This window comes from Polypterus senegalus, chromosome 13 (assembly GCF_016835505.1).
Source record: "Polypterus senegalus isolate Bchr_013 chromosome 13, ASM1683550v1, whole genome shotgun sequence".
NCBI lineage: Eukaryota > Metazoa > Chordata > Cladistia > Polypteriformes > Polypteridae > Polypterus > Polypterus senegalus.
The window spans coordinates 72133524-72155237 of NC_053166.1; the positions used below are offsets into that span (position 1 = coordinate 72133524).

Below are 21714 nucleotides of genomic sequence, written 5' to 3' on the forward strand. Positions count from 1 at the left end.
GGTCTGATGGCCAGGGTGGACAGACAAAACAAAAACTCCAGACAGCCGGAGATAAAAATAGAATCTGCACAAAATCTGCAGGGATTTCAGACCATGAGACCGCCCAGTCCCCTCTGGGCAATCTACCTAACATAAATGAAACAGTCACCAGTATGCGTTATGCATTTTAGAGAAGTCCTCAGGGAGGATGTCTTCGGTTTATTTCTTCTGGAATTGCACTGCTATAATTTTATTGAATGTTAAATCATTTAAATTATTCCAGGCCTTTAGTGGACTCAGTGTTAATGTGAAATCACTTCTATTCATACAGTGTTTTAAATCAAATTATTTTTATGAGCTTTTTTAGACGATTTAGCAAGACAAGGTAAGACAGAATACAGCTATGTGAAATATGGGACACAGAGGATGGGTTGAAACTCCTGAATCTTATAAATTGCAGAAAATGTTGTGTAGTGGCTAATTAACTCAGCTTTAAACCACAAGTTTGCCAGATTTCCATCTTGTGCTTCAACTGTAAAAAATACATTTGACGGTTTTACAATATCCAAGTATTGTAAGTTACCTTGGTTAAAGATGTCAGTTAAATATGTAATAAATGTGAGTGTAGAATTTGCCTTGAAATGTAAAATGTGTTTTTATCACTAGGTGGCTCTATTGGGTAACAAAGAACATTCAGAAAATATTCAAATACAATCACTTAAGTCTAATGATATGTTAAGTTAACATAAATAATATTGTTATAAACTTACAAAAATAAATACAATTTGACAGATACAGTTGTTTAAAATACTTCCTGTAATTTAAGGAACGATATTGTATCTCAAACCCCAAAAAGGTTGCATGAAAAAAGAAAAGTGCAGTGACTGTTTGGGAAATTGTAAAGAATGTGTGTTAGGCCACCTCTTTGTGAAGCCCTAAATTACACTGTTAAAAATACAGAAAATCACAAGGGCGTTTGTCCCTGTCCATGTGGTTTAAGATTATGTACATTTTTATTGGATACTTAAAAGTATAAAGTAAAGTTTCTCCTTTTACTAGTATGCTTTAAAATACTTGAACAAAATATATGTATACAATTTCTTTTGTAGGTTATGTTTAACTCCATAAATAAGTCACCATGTATTGGGTTGCAAATACCAAACTTACATGGCAATACTCGGCAAGCTCAACTTTTAAACATCTACTGCTAATAGTTAAAAAATAAACTAAATCCTGTTGTTATAAAAAGAACAGCACTTTGACTTCACTTGAGTTATTGCTTTTGGAAATGATTGAAATAAAATAGATACTGCTGTTTATTTGCAATCATATTTTAAATGAATAATCAAATATGCACTCAGTTGACAAGTCAAGGTGATTCTTCACTTAATTAAATGTGTTTTGAACAATTTTAACTTTGTTTCTATATAAGCTTGATAAATTGCTTTTCAGTTATATATATATATATTTCAACATAGAGTATCATGCTGTGAAAGTGTTAACAGACTGTCTTTTCTGCTTGTGTGTTTTGCTGTACTGCATTATTTGTATGTAGTATGATTTTTGATATGAGCAGTTTAAAAGTTGCATTTGTATGATGTAAATTGTCTGTCATTGCCACCAGTGTACTCAGGGAAATTGTCTTTTTGTGAAAAAGAGAAAACAGTTAAGAGGAGATTCAGTACAAAGAAATATTTTACTGAAAACTTTACAAAGCTTTAGCCAAGTGGCTGCTTTTATGCATTAATCTTCATCATCAGTTCATATCATTTTTTATTTTGTGGTTATGTACTTCTTTCTTAGCATGAACAAGAGAGAATTTCCATTTCTACACACAATCCAAACTCAACACTTTAGTAATCTGAATTGCATATACCTATAGATGTACGCCCAAAGCCTGTTGTAGGGTGTTGGGGCTAAATAGCACATTTGTGCAGTATGGCACAGTGGGTAAAAGCAGCACTCTCAACCACATGGTTGCCATTTTAATTCCTGCCACCAAGCCATTGTGTGACACTGAGTCCAAAAGCCACTCAATCTACCTGTGCTCCAGTTGTACAAAATATATGTAAGAAGTCATACTGTATCTGTACTACTCAAGTGCATTGGGGGTGGTGTTAGCTATAGAAAGGTACTTAAAAAAATAAAGGTTAGTTAGTTGTTTAGATTTCAGAATTAATCACTGGCGGGATTTTGCTCTGCCACATTTAATATAATAACAGTTTGCTGGTGCCCAGTCTGATAGTCCGTTATATAAACTGTTTACTGTTGTTGACAAAAACTATCAGTTTGCAAAAATATTTATTTCCCCTATGTCAATAGCCATACAGCATATGTCTTCTGTTCAGACTGGCATACCTAGCATACAGCCTGCTTGTGCGCCTCCTTTAAAGTAAGTCGTCCCACAAAGTCTGTGTATCTAAATGGTTCATATCACAATAGTGAGTTGTCACTCCCATGTCTGCCTACATTTCTTAAACTCTAAGTGTAGTCACAGTTGCATCACTCTACTTCCAGTTAAACAAAGGCTAGTGTGGAGTGTTCAACATTTGTGGTCTTGGATTATGGGCCTTCTTCCAGCGGGTGACATGCATTTAGTAGTTTTTAGGGGTGTGAATGGTGTTGTCAGGTCTTTTTTTTCCTCTCTCTCTACCCCAAATTTAACGTACCTAAACTTTTGTTGGCATACATTACTCAATGTGTGCTATTCACCTAATGCCAAAAGGCAGTGAGTTTCCAGTGCACTTATCATCAAATTTCTGTTACATTTTAGTATTCTGTGTAATTTTAACACTTGCCTGAGTGCTGCTTTCAATCCATCGGGCTGATTAGTTTAAAATGTTTTATGGCAGTGATTGACCATCAGATGAGCTTTTTTCAGTTATGTATTCCATGGTCTTATTTATACCATTGACATTTGCTCTTTTTCTGGCAGTGCCACACTAGAGGAAACCTATCAGTGCATATGCCTTGAGTTGTGATTGTCTTAAATTACCTTCCTCTCAACTCAGAAATAATTTTGCTTTTTTCCAGTTACTGCATCAAGACAGGTGATGGAAATACAGACTTACCATTAACAGTGATGCGCATCATTTGTGTCTCATTCCTGTTAGAAATCATGATGGACTTTACCATGAAGAAAGCAGTGGCACAATCCACCTTTGGCATCTTTGGGTGGCAACTCACCGACTTGGACTTCGCCAACGACATCTTGTTGCTGATAGAAACCAAGAAAAACCTGTGAGACATGACATCCTGGCAGAGACTGGGAAGATCAGGATAATGGAAGGTCCATGGAAGTCAGTATCAACATGAAGATGCAGATCTGAATTTGCTGGCAGGTAATCAAGAATGTCCAGGAATTTAACTATCTCAGCAGTGTTGTGGCCTGTGATAGGGCACTAGGAAGGATGTGAACAGCAGAATCAGCAAGCCGTTTGCAGCATTTCAGCGACTTGGCCTAATTTTGTACTCGCCATCTATCAGTATAACTATAACGATTCTGCTGTGCAAAACGATCCCTGCTCTGACGGTCATCTTTCTCAGCAGAACATGGAAGATCGTTAAATGGGTTCCTTAGAGGCTGAACGTCTTCCACCTATACTGTCTTCACCATATACTCCGCATTTCTTACTTACTAATAATAATAATAACACATTTTATTTATTTGTAGGCGCCTTTCTAAACACTCAAGGACACCGAACAATAGACAAAACACAGATTATAAACAAAAGTTAAAATCAGACGGAGCAATTGTAATCGAAGAGAAAAGCAGTCTTAAACAAATGAGTTTTAAGTTTAGATTTGAAAAGTGAAAATTATTCAATATTTCTAAGCTCAGGTGGTAGTGAGTTCCAAAGCTGGGATCGAATGGCAACATGGAGGAGGTCAGACAGATATGGAGGGGCAAGGTTGCGGATAGCCTTAAAAGTTAGTAGAATTTTGAATTGAATTTGGAACTGAACTGGAAGCCAATGAAGCTGCTGCAAAACGGGAGTGAACAGAGGAGGTTCTAGTAATGATATGGGCAGATGAATTCTGGACCAGTTGAAGCTTATAAAGAGATTTGCGAGAAAGACCAAAGAAAGGGGAATTGCAATAATCCAGATGAGAAGTGACAAGGCTAAGAACAAGGATAGCAGTGGTGTGAGGAGTGAGGGAGGGGCGAATACGATTAATGTTACGCAAGTGGAAATATGCAGACCGGGAGATGTTATCGATGTGGGACTGAAAGTATAAAGTACTGTCAAGGATAACACCCAGACTCTTAACCTGTGGGGAAGGGGAGACAAAGGAATTATCAATAACAAATTAAAAATGATCAGTTTTGGATAATGTTGATTTTGTACCAATGAGGAGAACCTCAGTTTTGTCACTACAGTAGAGTCTCGCTTATCCTACCTTCGCTTATCCAACATTCTGTATTATCCGACGTCCCACCGCAAAAAAAAAAAAAAAATGCATCAATCAGCAACAAGAACTGCAAGTTGTGAGCGTAGTCTGTTTTTTGTTGCTCCCGACTCTACCGCAGCTAATTACAGTGGAACCTCGGTTTGTTCTGGAAATGTGCTCACAGTCCAAAGCACTCGTACAGTACATCAATGCGAATTTCCCCATAAGAAATAATGGAAAATCAGATGATTCATTCCACAACCCAATACTATTCATATAAAAATGATTAATACAAAATATAAAGTAAAAATACATAAAGCAAATTAACCTGCACTTTACCTTTGAAAAGAATCATGGCTGGTGTGAGTAAGGTTCTAAACTCTTGTGGGATTCCGCCCAACGTGACGACACGCGGAAGAGCGTCCCAAAGCAATCGCAGGCAGCCAGCACTGTAGCACTTCACCATAAAAGCCAATCCGAAAAGATCGCAGACATGCTATAAGCGCCTGCCGTCGATGGATGATACAAGGAACATTATAAATGCACAGGGCACAGTACCACTTGGCCACGACCCTGCCTGACTGCTGTGTCTGTGTATAGGAGAATGGCAGATCCAGCTACAATAAATAACCACGCTGTGCTGTTGCTGTTTCAAGCTTAAAGCTGGTGTTGCTAAAAGTAATGAGACTCAGCTTCGAGTTTTCGGGTGGAAGACGGGGACTCGCAAGTCACAGCATAAACACACACACGCAGTCACAATGCTGTAGTAAACAGTATACGCTCGTATGGATGTTGACTATATGAGTGACGGAGTTAAGGCTCTAGAAACTGCAATTAATTACATTGAGCAACAAGAAGAAGCTACATGAATCGACATAATGATGCTGCAAAGATGGCGAGACTTGACAGCAAAGAAACGGCACTCGTCAGGAAAGCAGGCTACAATCAAAAATGTCTTTATATCATCACAGGACTGAACTTTGTAAGTACAGTACATACTGTATTTAGCTTCAGACAATTCTGTAACTGTAAGTTCATTTTTTCAGTTTGTTCTGTTTTGTTGTAAAACAACATTATTATGTTCGTAATGTGTAAAATTATAACATAGTTTGACGTTTAATAGGCTTTTTCTTAACACCTGCCATTATCCAACATTTTCGCTTATCCTACGTTCTGCCGGCCCATTTATGTCGGATAAGCGAGACTCTACTGTATTTAATTTAAGAAAATTTGAAGAAAACCAGGATTTAATTTCTGCTATGCAATCAGTAAGTGAGGAGGGTGGAAAGGAAGCAGTAGGTCTGCTAGTGAGATAGAGCTGGGTGTCATCAGCCTAACAGTGGAAGCTAATGTTATATGTTATAATGTACGAAAGATATTGCCAAGGGGAAGGAGGTAAATAGTGAAAAGGAGGGGCACACCTGAAGTAACAGCGGTGGTTGGGATGTGAAAGTTTTAAGCTGAACAAACTGAATGCGGCCTGAGAGGTAGGATCTTGTTACAGATTTCCGAATGCGACTGGCTGGATACATTCTGCATCTCTCTGCAAGCTCCTACCAAAAACTACAACATACTGGACACTGCACAAAGGTCACAGATAGACCAACAAACACAATGGCATGCAGTATTCTAAGAACACCTCCAGTCTGTCAATATCAAATCTATGGACACAGGAAATGTAGCTTCAGATCAAATTCAATGACATGCATTACTTGACCAATGCACTAACAGCACCAGAAGTCCGAAGACTTAGGTCTATTTTTTAAATAGACTGAATGTTTTTGTGAGCTAGTGTGGTGATGCCGAGGTCCAAGCTAACACTATCCAGCTCTAGAGTTGTCTGTAGAGTTTTCACGTGTTCCACATATCTCTGTGCATTTTTTGCTGTTCCTGTAGTTCCCCCAAGTCCCCAACCCATTCCTGCTAACTTAATTCACTATGCTAAACTAACCATGTTTGTCTGAGTGTGGGTCTGTGTCTCTTTGTACCCTTTGATGGAGTGTTGTTGCCTGCTTTGTACCCAGTGCTACTACGGTACAATTCAGTCTTGGTGGCAGTTTTCTTGATGGATGGATGGATGGATGATGGCCCCTGGTGCTATGGCCTGTTTGCTCGCAGTGCTCTTGGAACCTTCCTCCACATGTTCTGAAACTGTCTCCCTGTGGCTTCGCTTTGGACCAGTGTTTCTAACTCCCTCTCCTCAGTTATTTCCTGCCATATTCCTTTGTCTCCTCAAATGTTGGTACTACTGGATTTTTCCTCCATATTGTTCTCATCTCTCCAGCGGAGGCTTATAAATTTGGCTTCATTAGCAGCAAAGTTATAGTTAGCTTCTCATTGGAAACATCCTGAACTGTGCTCTCCCCTCACTTGGAAATGTTCTCTCTAAGATCTCTTCCATTTAGAACTAATGAAACCCACTTAGTTAAGGACAAGGCGATGGTGGGCCTGTGAATCATGCTTCATTACCTTTTCCTTCCTCTCTTCTTGTTTCTATCTCCATTGGCAAAGGCACCCCTGGTGGTCTGCATTTTTAGGTGTTATGTGACCTGTGGCTTGGGTAGGCGTCTAATTGATTTTACTTTGAGTGGCAGTAGGCTAAGCTTAACACGAGATCCCAATTCAGGCTGCCAGGAATGACGTTATTTAGATAGAGTGAGCCGCCTCATGTGTTTCACTTAAGATGTACTACCAGAAGACTCTGTCTCTTCAGGTCCATTGAGAGTTCACAATAACACCATCGTCTTTGATTGCTCTCGACCTTGAACTCACTCTTGTTTAAACACATTAGCTTTAATGTGTTTGTGGTGGATGTGGCTATGCCCTTCTTTGTGGCCAGAATCCTGTGGTTTATATCCAGTCTGCTTTATTTTAGACACTTGCAGCAATTCAGACATTTATGTTACAAAGGTTTCTTGCTGGAATCAAAAGTTGTTGTTTTGTGTGTTTCCTGGTACCAAGTTAGATCCCCATTGTAAACAACTGCAGAAGCCACATTTATTCATTTATAAATAATCACTATCAATCAATCAATCAAGCAACATTTATTTATATAGCACATATTCATACAAAAAAATGTAGCTCAAAGTGCTTTACAAAATGAATAGAGAAATAGAAGACACAATAAAAGATAAACATAAGTCAACATTAATTAACATAGAATAAGAGTAAGGTCCGATGGCCAGGGTGGACAGAAAAACAAAAAAACTCCAAAGGCTGGAGAAAAAAATAAAATCTGTAGGGGTTCCAGACCACGAGACCGCCCAGTCCCCTCTGGGCAATCTACCTAACATAAGTCAAACAGTCCTCTTTGTATTTAGGGTTTTCATCGAAGGACCTGATGATGATGGTCACGTAGACTTCTGGCTTTCAGTCCATCAATGTTGGTGCATCATGATGCTTTGAGTAGGTGGTGGTGGCGCAGGCCGCCACCACAAAGAAACCGGAAAAAGAAACAGAAGAGAGAGTAGGGGTCAGTACGGATTTTAGAGCCACCATGAATAGTTATTATGAAGAATTGAACATACAGAGTATCAGGATTAAGTTAACTCTTTGAGGGCTGAATATTTTTTCCTAAAAACGTACTTTTCTGACAAGCACACAAAGCAATGGTTTCACACAGAAATGAACCTAAAACCTCTGTTGGCTCCCAGGCTGTCTTCACGTGGCGGGGAACGGGGGCAGCAGTGGTGGTCGTAGTGCACTGTTATCTGGTTTGTACCCCTTGTCACTGTCCCCATAGGCACGTCAGCAACACAAACCTGCTCAGCGCCACGATCAGCTGATGTGGGCACCTCACATTCATTTTCAATCACGTGAATCAGAATCGGAGTCTGAAAAGTCAGAGTCCAAGTCAGCAATAATGTGCAAAACATCGTCCACGGAGTATTTTGCTTTACTCATTTGCTTCGATCTCTCGCCAGATGTCGCTGCCATTTTTGCCGTTGTTCGCCCCTTTCTACTCACGTGAGCGCGGGGAATCTCGGTCAAACCAATGAATTTAACATCTCTAGCAAAGAGAGTCCAACTAAAACATAACGGCCACCATTTACAGTTGATTACCCCTCCTTTTGACAAAAGTCGACATCCGCCCCGAAAGAGTTAAAGTGAAGTTATAAAAAGGCCATGTTAAAGTAATGTGTTTTCAGCAGTGTTTTAAAGTGCTCTACTGTATTTGCCTGGCGAATTCCTATTGGCAGGCTATTCCAGATTTTGGGTGCATAACAGCAGAAGGCCGCCTCACCACTTCTTTTAAGTTTAGCTTTTGGAATTATAAGGAGACACTCATTTGAAGATCTAAGGTTACGATTTGGAATATAACGTGTCAGGCATTCCGATATATAAGATGGAGCGAGATTATTTAAGGCTTTATAAACCATAAGCAGTATTTTAAAGTCAATCCTGAATGACACAGGCAACCAGTGTAGTGACATCAAAACTGGAGAAATGTGTTCGGATTTTCTTTTCCCAGTTAGGATTCTAGCAGCTGCATTCTGCACTCGTTGCAAATGATTTATGTCTTTTTTGGATAGTCCTGAGAGGAGTGCGTTACAGTAATCTAGTCTACTGAAAACAAAAGCGTGAATTAATTTCTCAGCATCTTTCAATGATATAAGAGGTCTAACTTTAGCTATGTTTCTTAAGTGAAAAAATGCTGTCCTAGTGGTCTGATGAATATGCGATTTAAAATTCAGATTACAGTCAACGGTTACCCCTAAATTTTTTACTTCCGTCTTAACTTTTAATCCTAGTGCATTAAGTTTATTTCTGATAACCTCGCTGAATCCATTATTGCCAATTACCAAATAACACTAAATAGGGAGAACATGCCAACTTCACACACAAGTGCCCAGAACACAATTCAAAAGCAGGGCTCTGGAGTTGTGAGGCAGCAGTGCTAGTCAGTGGGCTTTTTCATGTTAAATTATTATTAATCTAGCTGTGCTACCTGTCTAAGATAGGTTGAAATTTAAATCACATAGACTTTAGCATTCACGTTTGCAGTGCTGCATGCAATATATATGCCAATGTTTTATATTATTTGGTATGGGATTCGTAAAAGCAGTGTTAATGTTTGTGATACTCCATCTATTGGAATGACAAATGCAATGCATTTTATTACTATGCATGTTTGTGATAAGCCATGTGTTGGAATGACAGCTACATAGCAATTGTACAGAGTTGGGGACAGTTCTCATTTTGTCAAGGTGGACTATATAACAGAAATCTGCTCACCTACTGTATGTTACAGGAGCAGCTGCTGAAATGACACTGCCAGTAAACTCAATCAAGCGCTGGTGATCCAGAAGAATTTGTATCCAACACCTTTTGCTGGCACACCATGATCAACTAGAGATCTTCAGCTTCATTGTTGTGGTTTCTAAAACTTGCACCCTTAGGTGTAACTGTGGATTAAAGTCTTTAATTAGGAAAATGAGATGTGACCTGCTCTTGATGTTTCCTTATGGATTTGGTTTAATTAGGAAATGCAGACAACATCAAACAACTAAATACCCATGCAAGAACTGAGAAAATGAGAGCAGATAGGAGCTGATAAAGTAATCAAAAACAGGCAATGATACCAGCAAAAACCTCAAAACAGAAGGGCCACATGAGGTGATGTAGTCCTATACAACAGTGAAGGGGGCCATAAGCAGAGACTTGTGGAAGTGTTGCTGAAGGGCTGACTGCTTGCATGGCCAAGTCAATGGCTCAGTCAGTTGTGGGTGATACAGGAGACGTTTGTGTCCTGCAGCCAAGTGAGACTACAGACGATTACTGAGCACCCAATAAGCAAAGAGTGGACTTGCCGCCTTATCAGATCTTCCAACTAAAGTTGAATCAGCGAGAAACTTCTCTGAGTTTTGTTGTTTTTGGTGTCCTCAGGTTACTCTTATAATAATTCCAGATCACAGTCATGTTGGGTCACGTGAGTTTTCACTTTCACCACAAATAAATTATAATTCCTATCCTTCTCTAGGCTTTATCGATCCACATTTTCAAGGTGTTTCAAGCTGAGGTGCGGAAGCAGTTGTATTAGAGATTCGCAGTATGCACTGTATAGTCTGTCATCTCTTTAAGAAATGAACATGGACTGATGAACCCGTGTCACATCATGCAGTACGTCATCTTCATATTTAAACTGATATTATACATGCTCTTTATTCGTAAGCATAAGCCCATTTCCACGCTCATATCGCGATGTATAAAATTATCAGCTTTGTGCTGATGTGTGCTTTGCAAACGCTAGAGGCTGTTGAGAGTTTTTGGTCTGTTCTGTGGTGTGAGATTTAAATAAAAAAAAAACATTTTGATCTTAAAAACTTGGGTTTTGTTTGCAGTTAAGGAACCGTGTGGGGAATTGTTAAAGTTTTTTTCTCTTTAGAAGGGTTTTTTTTTTGCTTTTTTCCCCCTTCGTTGTATCTTAATAATGACAATTTAAAGCAAGCAGATCAGACAACCAGGCAAACAACACTGAATAATCAAAGGCTGCAACTACTTTAGAGTCAGCCCCACTAAAAATTAAACAATTAGAACACCTAGAAAAGTAGAATAAAAATCAAGATGAAAATACTGTTAAAAAGAAAAAAAAAATATTATTCCTATATAACTGCTTAGTACATTTTAATTTTTTTTTTTTTTAACAAACTTAGTTTTCTAATTTCTATATTGTTCCCTAAACACAGAACTTGGGAAATATCAGTTCACTTAATTAGCCCAGGAGTTCAATTAAAAACAGAAGCTGGCTGGAACAAAAACCTGCAGCCACAGGGGGTCCCCAGGACCGAGTTTGGGAAACACTGCTTTAGAGAGATAGTGTGCACCCCCAATGTGGTGCGGGAGGAGATTCCGGACCAGACAGGTAGAAATAGGTGGGTCAATAGGTGGGTTGCCATGGGGAAGGAGGTAAATAGTGAAAAGGAGGGGCCCCAGGACAGAGCCCTGGGGCACACCTGAAGTAGCCAAATACATCTCAGTATTTTAATTATTCAGAGAGCTGTAATATCACGTAATGTATCATGTAATGGATTCTGTGTCCTGTCGGAGGAAGAGAAAGCCCATTTAAGAAGCATGTAGTGATTCACACACATAGAGCACATAGAAGATCAAATACAAAACAAATGAAGAAACTAGTAAATTAAATGATTTTAAGATGAAGTTTATGATATTCTACTTTAATGGCAAAATAAACTACATATTTAAAGTGAAAATTTCGAGATTAAAGTTGACATTTCAAGCTTTTTTCCCACTTTGTCCCTATTTTTTTCTTTTCTGTGCACCCTAATAATCTTTCATATGACACTCAAACGGTGGGCTATGACTTACTTTTTTACGGCGACTTTGATATCTGAGAACTTTTTTATTTCGGGCACTGTGCGACTTTGTGAAATTGATCTTTCAAGTTTCTCCGACACTCTATGTCACTCAATCAACTTCCTTTTGTTGTTTATACCACTGTTTAAACTAACAAATAGTATGTTTTTCCTTGCCTCCACTTGGTATTTGCTGAAATTCTTCTATTTCCCCCCGTGCTTTTGCAATTGCCTTTTCACAGAACGCTGAGCTTGAAGGCGATTTATATTGATTTGCATATTCAAAGAGTCGTAATTCTGGGAGGAGCTGGGGAGTGGCAGCAGGCATGTGCACGTGTGTTACTTTTCTTGCTGATCGGGATTTATGTAGCAGAAGAACGTGGAAGTTGGCATACGCACAGATTTATGCATCTGGATTTTTTTGTGTGTATACACATTTCCGCTTTTGTCTGTATGCCATGTTTTAGTATGAATTATATGCATGGCGTTATGCATGAGGCCCCAGAAGAGCTAAGCTCCTGCCATGTTGTGTAGGTTTGACCAACGCTACCTGCTGTGCATATTCTAATTTCTGACCTTGAAATAATATAATGCTGTTCAAGTCTTACATGTAGTTGCCTCCATTACAGACTCTCAAGTGCATCTCTATATTCATTCATTTGTTCATTATCTTAAAACACAGTGGGGCTTGGGCCTATGCTGTCACAAAGACAGGACTGTCCATAACATGGAAAACAAGCGTCTGAAGGTCTGCAAAGGCCATCCCCTCTCTAACTCTGAAAGCTTGTGACGAGGAGTGGTTTTTCAGATTCTGTCTGCAGTGCCTATTATTAACCTCTAGACCATCTCAAGTGCATTACCACCAACCCTAAACTCACTTGTGGTGTTAGTCAGGAAAAGGACATGAAACCACTGTACGACCCCCTGTTCACCCTGGCAGCTGGTGATGTGTTGCTGCTGTCTTCAGAATAAGAAACAATGAAGGAGACACCATCAGGAAATGCAAATGTGTAGGGATTAACAGCTGGCTGAAAATAGACAAGCGGAGACAGAGAAGAGCTTTTCAGATTGCTGAAAATATGAAAGAAAAAGAGTGGAAGAGGAAACAAGTGGCCAAACCTATGACCTTCATCTTTTGCCGGTGCTTCCATTAGTTACTGCCCTACAACCTTCTCAGTTCTCACCGTCTCACCTCGTTCAATCATATTGCACAGTCAGGGGTCACTTAATCAGGTACTGTGAAAGAAACAGAGGAAATAAGGGTTGGGATTCCCTGTTTAATTTAGTTGTTTGAAGGATGATGAAGATGTTGCACAAATATGATGAACAAAAGGGTTGATGTATCACCTGAAAACACACCAGAAATTTACGAGATTCTGAACTCCATTCTCATAACCTGCTTTGAAAGTGAATGCCGACTTCTGATGAGGGCTTCGACTATATAAGGTTGTGACTGGAATGGGTGGGGCTTCATTGTTGAAGGAAGTGACCTCATTAGTTGTTTGGTGTTTTCTCTTCCTTCATTCTAAGGCAATAAACAGAAGAAAAGTTAGTAGCAATGTCACACTCACTTCCTTCCCCATCTTCATCAAGCACAAATCAGTAAAATGCTCCTCACATCCAAATGTCTGATAGTACACATGGTTGTTCAGGCAAATAGACTGCCTTTCAAACAGCCAATCACGTGGTCAATAGGCTGAGGTGTTGTTACTGTAAACATTAAAATGGACAAGGTGCATAACCTAAGTGTCTTCAACCGTGGAAGGATTTTCACACACTACAGTCTCTTGAGCTTGCAGGCATAGATTCAATACATGAAAACATTTCTGAAGAAGGTCAAAGGGGAATGGTCAGACTTGTTCAAAGACAAGACACAAAGAGCAGCTTTTTACAAGAATGGTGTGCAGAAGGGCATCTGAACTTACAGTGCATTTGGGCCCTGAAGTGGACTGGCTGCAGCAGCAGGAGATGATGTCAGCTTCTACTCCTGTTGGCTAACAACAGCAAGGTGAGGCTACAGTGGGCTCCAAAGTTGGACAACTTGGAATTGAATAAATGTCACCTGGACTAACCAATCTTGATGACTAATATTAAGATGGCCAAACCAGAATTTGGTGTAAGTTACATGAATATGTGGCTCCATGCTGCCTTCCATCAACAGTACTGGCAATGGCTTGGTGTTGTATTGATGTGAGGTGTGGTGTGTCAATACCAGTTGAGTGTCATTTAAATGCTATAGCTCTTACAAAGCATGCATCATCTCAAGCTGGTTCCACAAACATGTCTTATTACTCTGATGGCGTACACATTCTCCTGGTCCAAGTCCAAATGATTGATTTTCATCTTCAATGTGTGTTTTAAAAAAATCAGAGGGAATTGTGTGATGCTATTAACATCCTTAGTGTTAACCCTGAATGTGACTCGAGATTGGAATTCTGTATAAATACGGTGAAGCCAAAGTCAGATTTGGAGTGATGTGTTATGGCCTGCTTTAGTGTTAATCCCAAATAGCTTCTGGGACAGTATGCTCCTGCCATCGAGTTGATGAAATAACATCATACTACCAAAAATCATGAATATTTCCGTGCATTATGTCACTCTCTGCCAGTTCATTAATATTCATGAGTGGGATGGAGCCTTCAACCAAAAACACAATGACAAATGAAAAGCTGTAAAGCCAGTTTTAGAACAAACTGAGGCTGAACCACTGCTCAAATTGAGTGAGGTTGATGTGAATTGGGCATCAGATGTTGACATGGGCTGTGAAACTGACAGCTGTCTTGCGGATTCCGACCTTCCAAATTTCCATGATGTTTGTGTTTGCTGCCGGCTTCATACTTCTGCTGACAATCCTGCACCTCCGCAATGCCCATTTATAGGTAACCCCGGTCTAAAGATGTCTGTTGATCATGATTATCTGGATTATTTAAGACTTGTCGATGGTAGTCTAGTGGAGGAAATAGTTGCTGAAACAAACCCGTATTACTGAGCAGTGTTGGAAAAGTCAAAGTTGCTGGCAACCTGTCGCTGCAGAAGACATGTGGGTATTTTCACTGTATGGCATAATGGATAAACCAGTTCAGAGATGGTGCTGGTCCATAAACCAGCTGTTGCAAAAGCCCATTTTTGGCAAAGTTATGAGTAATTGTGGTTTTTCATTTATTATGATATCCCTTGTCACAGACGACTGGGGTTCTGACCCGGCAGGGATGCCTAAAAGGACTGTAAGGTCACAAGAATAGCTTCCGGGCCACGAGAGGGCAACCGCCCTGGAGCAGGAGAGGACCATGGGAGAAGAACAAAGAGCTTCTGGCCTGTTGGGACCCGTGGCCACTGCTAGGGGGCGCCTCAAACCTCGTAGCACACAGAAATAGTTACTTACGCCACACTCAGCAAGATGGCGGAAGAACCTGCCGGGGACGCCCGGAGTGCTTCCGCCACACCAGGAAGTGCTGCCAGAAGGACGTCATTAGACACCTGGAGCACATCCGGGCAGGAATAAAAGGCGCCGCCTTCCAGCAATCTGTAAGCCAGAGTCGGAAAAGGGAGTTGGACAAAGCTCCCAGGAGGAGAGTAGAGGCGGCTAAGGACTGAATTGGAGTGATTATTGCTGTGTGCATTGTGTGGTGTTTTTTTTTATTTATGAATAATAAATGTGTGAATTTTATAAAGATGTGGTTTTCCGACTGGTGGTGTCCGGGAAAATAGCACACCCTGCATTTCACTAATAACGATGAGTATGATGAAGCCAGACTCCCAGCACCAAAACTGTACAAACTGTGGGATGTACATTGTACATTCCGTGTGAAGAAATCTGTGGGAACATCTGATAATCGAAATTTGACACTGATAAAGGGGCCACAGTCAGTTAATATGATTGGATAGGTCAGGCAGTGAAATTCTACCGTGTCATACGTAAGTAATGACAAAAAAATCTTACGACGTCTACTCAGACTCTCCCAAAGTGCAATGGTGACGTTTTCAAAGCTTGTCGCATGAAGCATGTGCACTACATCTGCATCAGCACAGCGGTGGACACTGGACATACCCTACTGGGATTATATTGACGTCTTTGATGCTTCCATCTTTCTGTTACTCATAATAGCAGTAAACATAACGCTAAGAAGGCTACATCAGCATGGAGCAGAATTCTAGCGGCTTATTGAATCCTTGCCTTAAAGAATTCAGAGCTGTTCTGGAAGAAACTGTGTAGTAGCTAAGTGCACCTAAAAGGTGGCTACTCGATGTATAGCACCTTGTCACAGTGATCACCATTATGAAACCAACAAGAATATCCACAAAACGCACAGTGTGCATCAATCCTGGGTGGTGGACTAGTCATCTGAAAACACGTGTAACAGGACTGGGGTGTCTTCTCTCCTCTTTGTTCGTATTTTCTGTGTGGAAAGATCCTTTGAAATGAGCTCTCCACTTGACGATGTTATGATCTAATAAACTTGTCATCTGCTCACTGTTTGTAATTCTGGGTCACGTGAAAGTTAAGGTGCAAGGCAGGAGCCAAGCCGTGATAGGGCGACAAGTCCATCGTAAGCTAAAGCGGCTTAGAGGTGCCAGTTTAGCACACCAGATTGTACCTGAGAAAGTCTGCGCTGCGAATGGCCGGACTAGAAGCTGAATCTGACTCCATAGATCTGTGAACCTGCAGTGCACACCGCTGTGCCGCCCTGCAGTAAATTACCATTTAAAAAATGACGGCTTTGCTTTTGAGAACTTCAATTGAATGCAAAATAAACTGCTCAAAAAAATTAAAGGAACACTTTGAAAACACATCAGATCTCAATGGGAAAAAACAATTCTGCCGGATAATTATACTGATATGGACTGGGTGATGTGTTAGGAACGAAAGGATGGCACATCTTTTGATGGAAATGAAAATTATCAACCTACAGAGGGCTAAATTGAAAGACACCCCGAAAATCAGAGTGAAAAAAATGATGCGGCAGACTTGTCCATTTTGCTGAAATTTCATTGCAGCAGCTCCAAATCGTACTCTGTAGTTTGTATGGCCTCCATGAGCTTGTATGCATGCCTGACAACACTGGGGTGGGCATGCTCCCAATGAGATGACAGATAGTGTCCTGGGCGATCTCTTCCCAGATCTGGACCAGGGCATCACTGACCTCCTGGACAGTCTGAGGTGCAACCTGTCGCCGTCAGATGAACCGAAACAAAATGTCCCAGAGGTGTTCTGTTGGATTTAGGTCAGGCGAGCGTGGGGGCCAGTCAATGGTATCAATTCCTTCATCCTCCAGGAACTGCCTGCGCACTCTCGCCACATGAGGCCGGGCATTGTCGTGCACCAGTAGGAACCCAGGAGCCATTGCACCAGCATAGGGTCTGACAATGGTTCCATGGATTTCATGCCGAAACCTAATAGCAGTCAAGGTGACGTTGTCTAGCCTGTAGAGGTCTGTGTGTCCCTTCATGGATATGCCTCCCCAGACCATCACTGACCCATACTGAACGATGTTACAGGCAGCATAATGTTCTCCACAGCTTCTACAGACCTTTTCACGGCTGTCACATGTGCTCAGGGTGAACCAACTCTCATCTGTGAAAAGCACAGGGCACCAGTGGTGGACCTTCAAGCTCCACGGTGCCAGGCAGTGACCACAGGGCCCACTAGAGGACATTGGGCACGCAGGCCACCCTCATGAAGTCTGTTTCTGATTGTTTGGTCAGAGACATTCACACCAGTGGCCTGCTGGAGGTCATTTTGTAGGGCTGTGACAGTGCTCATCATGTTCCTCCTTGTCCAAAGGAGCAGATACTGATCCTGCTGTTGGGTTAAGGATCTTCTACGGCCCTGTCCAGCTCTCCTAGAGTAACGGCCTGCCGCCTGGAATCTCCTCCATGCTCTTGAGACTGTGCTGGGAGACTCAGCAAACCTTCTGACAATGGCACGTATTGATGTGCCATCCTGGAGAAGTTGGACTACCTGTGCTACCTGTGTAGGGTCCAGGTATCATCTCATGCTACCAGTAGTGACACTGACTGTAGCCAAATGCAAAACTAGTGAAAAAACAGTCAGAACAGATGAGGAGGGGAAAATGTCAATGGCCTCTACCTGTTAAACCATTCATTCCTGTTTTGGGGTGCGTCTCATTTTTGCCCCCTTAGTGCACCAAAGCAGCTGAGACTGATTAACAACCCCCTCTGCTACTTAACTGAGCAGATCAATAGCATAGGAATTTCACTGACTTGATGCTATACTCTGATTCAAAGGTGCTCCTTTAATTTTTTTGAGCAGTACATAAAGAGTCACTTTAAAACGAAAATAAAAAGCTCAGGGTCTCGACGTAAAAATTCACAGCTTGTCACAGCCTGCCTGCATCTCACTATTGCTCAGCATTTTGTGTGTTTGTCAAAGATAAGGCGTCTTCAGAGAAAGAGACTTTCAGGCGAAGCGTGGGCCTCAAGTGACTTACACCCAGTTGGGCTCATTTCAGGGGTGAAATGGAGAGGGGTGGTGGCGGTGGTTGTTATGGCTCTGTTGTGTCCCAACACACAGCACAAAGTTGTAAAAGAATTCAAAAGAGACCAATTTACCAATAATTCAGCCTGTCATGGCGCATCCACTATGATCTCCTCATGGGCAGCATGGTGGTGCAGTGGTTAGTGCTCCTGCTTGCTCATACTGGCGACATACAGCATGATGATTTTCATAGTCCCCTGCACGTGTGACAATAGTGTCACAGTGATTTATAAATGGGTGGACACTCTTATAAAAGCTTGTAAAGCACTTTGTAATGGAGCTCGGCACGAAAGTCCTCCAGCTCCAGTTAGGAATTGAACTTCCTGAATGAACATGCATCCTTCCATCTATCTGCTGAAGATCAAAACAGGCAGCCTGAACACTTCATTAAGGGTACATTTCATATTGCACATTTTATTGTTTTGTGAACTTTTAGAAAACTATATTTGTATATTTATTGCTAACATGGCTAACTCTGGTCTGCTTCAGTGTCCTGAGTGGCACATATAACCGCAGATCCGAGGCTCGCTTTCTGTATGTCACTAATGAAAGTCTCCTTCGGCATTTGGTGCTCTCCGTCTTTCCTGCTGCTTTGCTTTGTAAAGTTCCTCTGGCGCCGCCATTCCACGCCATGTCCACCTCCATTGCATTGGGAAACTGCTGCTATTAATGTTTCTGTTTTCCATTTCGGTTCCTTTCCCTACAAAATACCTTGTGATAGACATGGCACTCAGTTCATTTTTCGTATATGGCTATCAATGACTTGAGGCAGTGCGATCTGTGAAAGGTACTATATAAGATAAAGGCTCATTGATGGATTTTGCCATTTTGCCAAAATGATTGCTGAAGAACAAGCGAGATTTATCACATTGTGTCACCTTCCCTTCTTATCTGTGTAAGGCTTTGTAAACCTTCTTGAGCAACCATTCTTATCACTTTTATTGGTCAGTCATTGCTGTCCTCCTCGAGATGCACCCTGTAGGCGTGTGAACAAATGGATTTATAAGTAAAGATATCAAAATGTCATACTGCGGCTTTGCTGAGGGTTATACTGTACACCCACAAAATTTGCGGGGATTACATTCCTAGAGCACCCGTGAATTGTGAAAAACCGTGACTTTTGGATGTGGTTAAAAAAATGCCTATTTTTATAGTTAAAACCTTAAATATGCCCCCAAAACACTTTAATTTAATTTCAAACAGCTTAATCCATCCATCCATTATCCAACCCGCTATATCCTAACTATCCCAGCCAACACAGGGCGCAAGGCAGGAAAAAAACCCTGGGCAGGGTGCCAGCCCATCGCAGGGCACCAGCTTGATACATTCCCTAATAATAGAATGTAAAGGTAAACCTGTATACTGCTCTGCTATGCCTCCCGCGGTGCTAGAATGTAAAATACCAATGTTACCGCTATATGTGCTGTAATTCATGCAAGTGCGTTTTCATTGCCAGAAGCCTTAGAAGGTGCAGGTCATTTCAGTGGCATCTTGGGGCTTTAACCCTTAAACTGCCACATACTTGGGGGTTAATGCATCCCTGGACGCCAAATACTTTTTTGCTGCACTTTTTAAGTAAATGTCACAATTCACAAAGAAAAAGTGAAATTTTAATGGAACACATTTTTTTTTCATGCAAAGAGCATCAACATAACTGCTACACTGATCATTTTACACAGTTGCAATGAACTGTAAAAACTATTTAAAAAAACTACTGGAACAATATGTACAAGGTGCAACTGATGCCATGTATGAAATTCAGTAAACCACTGAGCCAACTGCGCTTGAACTGGCTGCACTCAAGCACACAGAGGTAAACGCTGATGCTTGCAGGCTAGTTTAGTGCAGCAGCTCAATCCCAGAGACAGTGAAGCTGCAGTTCTGCAGGGTGTCACACTTGTGTCACAGAATTGCACAGAAACACAGGAGATTGTAGAGACGGGAACTTTATTCAAACACTTCAAACAAACACGTCTCTTTCAGAAATAAAACGAGCTCAGTATGCAGTTAGTTCTCGATTAAAGAATAGACAAACATCATAGGGGAGCACAATGGTAGAGGGACCCCCAACAGGAGCAGAGGATGTCTGGGGGAGGAGAGAGAAAACAAAGCAATCAGCCAAAAAGGACAGGTGCTATTCAGCTTTTAACTAGAGTAATGTCACGCGAGAAGCATATCACGCGACAGAGCAGCCGCAAGTAAGCCCAGCAAGTAAGTGAGTAATGTGAAGTAGTCTATCAGTGTTTTTTAAGAGGGATTTTTTTTAAGAGCGTCCATGTCTTCTAGGGGTGTGTTCAGCCCCCCTGCTCACAAGGGGCTGGCAGTGGTCATGAGCTGGCTGCTCAACGAATGTACGGGACTGACTGATCAGCCCCTGTGTGCTTGCAAATGGCACTGGGAAACGACTATACCCGGTTGTGGCATCACAGTCAATCAGCAGCAAGGAGAAATGAATAACGCTTTAGCAGTCTGGTGCTGCTAAGATTCACACCGTTGAGAAGACGGTGATTTATTTATTTTTATGGTGGAGATTCCAGGGACTCCCCCAAACTTGACCCAACACGCATGCACTCACAAGCAGAGACAAAAACAAAGCAAACCGGTAATCAAACAATGAAATGAAATGAATGTAATGAAAACAAATGAAATAAATGAAAACAACAATACCCTTACGGTGATCACACATTAAATACAACAAAGCACAAACAAACACACATAGTAAATCATGAAAAAGTTCATGAAAAACGGCAACGGATGAAATGTAATGATGAAAATAGATAGTCCACAGATCCGCACGTTGAATGGGAATGTACAGATAGACCTACTGCTGGTTCCTGAAATGGTGAAGACAGGTGGACGGGTTCAGGAGCGCTCCTTTCTTTGCAGGATGGCCAAGAATCCACTTACAGTCCTCATGTACACAGGCAGACAATCCAGACGCACTAAACAATCCAGGACAAAATGAATAAGTTCAGGTAACCCTACAGAAGGCAGACAGACAGGAACTTGAAACACAAATTACAAAAACTTTTTTTTGCTTTTGGTCACTGACATCCTTTGACCCCAACAACCCCAGCACCCTTAGCAGAAGACCAATCAGGGCCACTGCAGAGACTGCTGGGAGTTGCAGTTTCAAATTCTATTGGCTACTTTCACCATATCAAGCCATGTTTTCCTCTACAGTTGCTTCCTGTTCTCTATACAGTGCAGTATTGCCACGATAAAAGCCATAAAAATTGCGGAGGATATTTGCTGTTTCTGATAACAATATTAAGATAGGTTCTAAGGAAAAATCCGTGAATGACTGAGGTCGTGAACTCTGAACCACGGCTTCCTAGGGGTCTGTACACAAACATGTAGGACCACTCAAGGACTGAGCTCTCAAAAAGCAGCATCACGTCCGCAAACTGAGATTTACGTGAGTGCTGTGTATGAATCTCCATGTGTTTTTGTTTTTTATTAAAGACATAATAATAATAGTTATAATAATAATTAATTAGATTTATATAGCACTTGTAACCTACTCAGAGTGCT

The 21714-nt window shown here is 41.1% G+C and overlaps 1 long non-coding RNA gene across 2 annotated transcripts in view; it reads right to left on the reverse strand.

Moving 5' to 3' along the window:
- Nucleotides 1–9721: 9721 nt before the first annotated feature.
- The window catches only part of LOC120541973, a 39516-nt gene continuing 27523 nt past the window's right edge, over nucleotides 9722–21714 (reverse strand). Inside the window, exons 2-3 of one of the 2 annotated variants that reach the window (XR_005636123.1) lie at nucleotides 12563–13209; nucleotides 9722–9776 (exon numbers count right to left, since the gene is read on the reverse strand). This is a non-coding gene — a long non-coding RNA (uncharacterized LOC120541973). Of the gene's footprint in view, nucleotides 9777–12127; nucleotides 13210–21714 lie in introns of those variants that run through there. The other variant, XR_005636122.1, reaches the window with a different exon arrangement.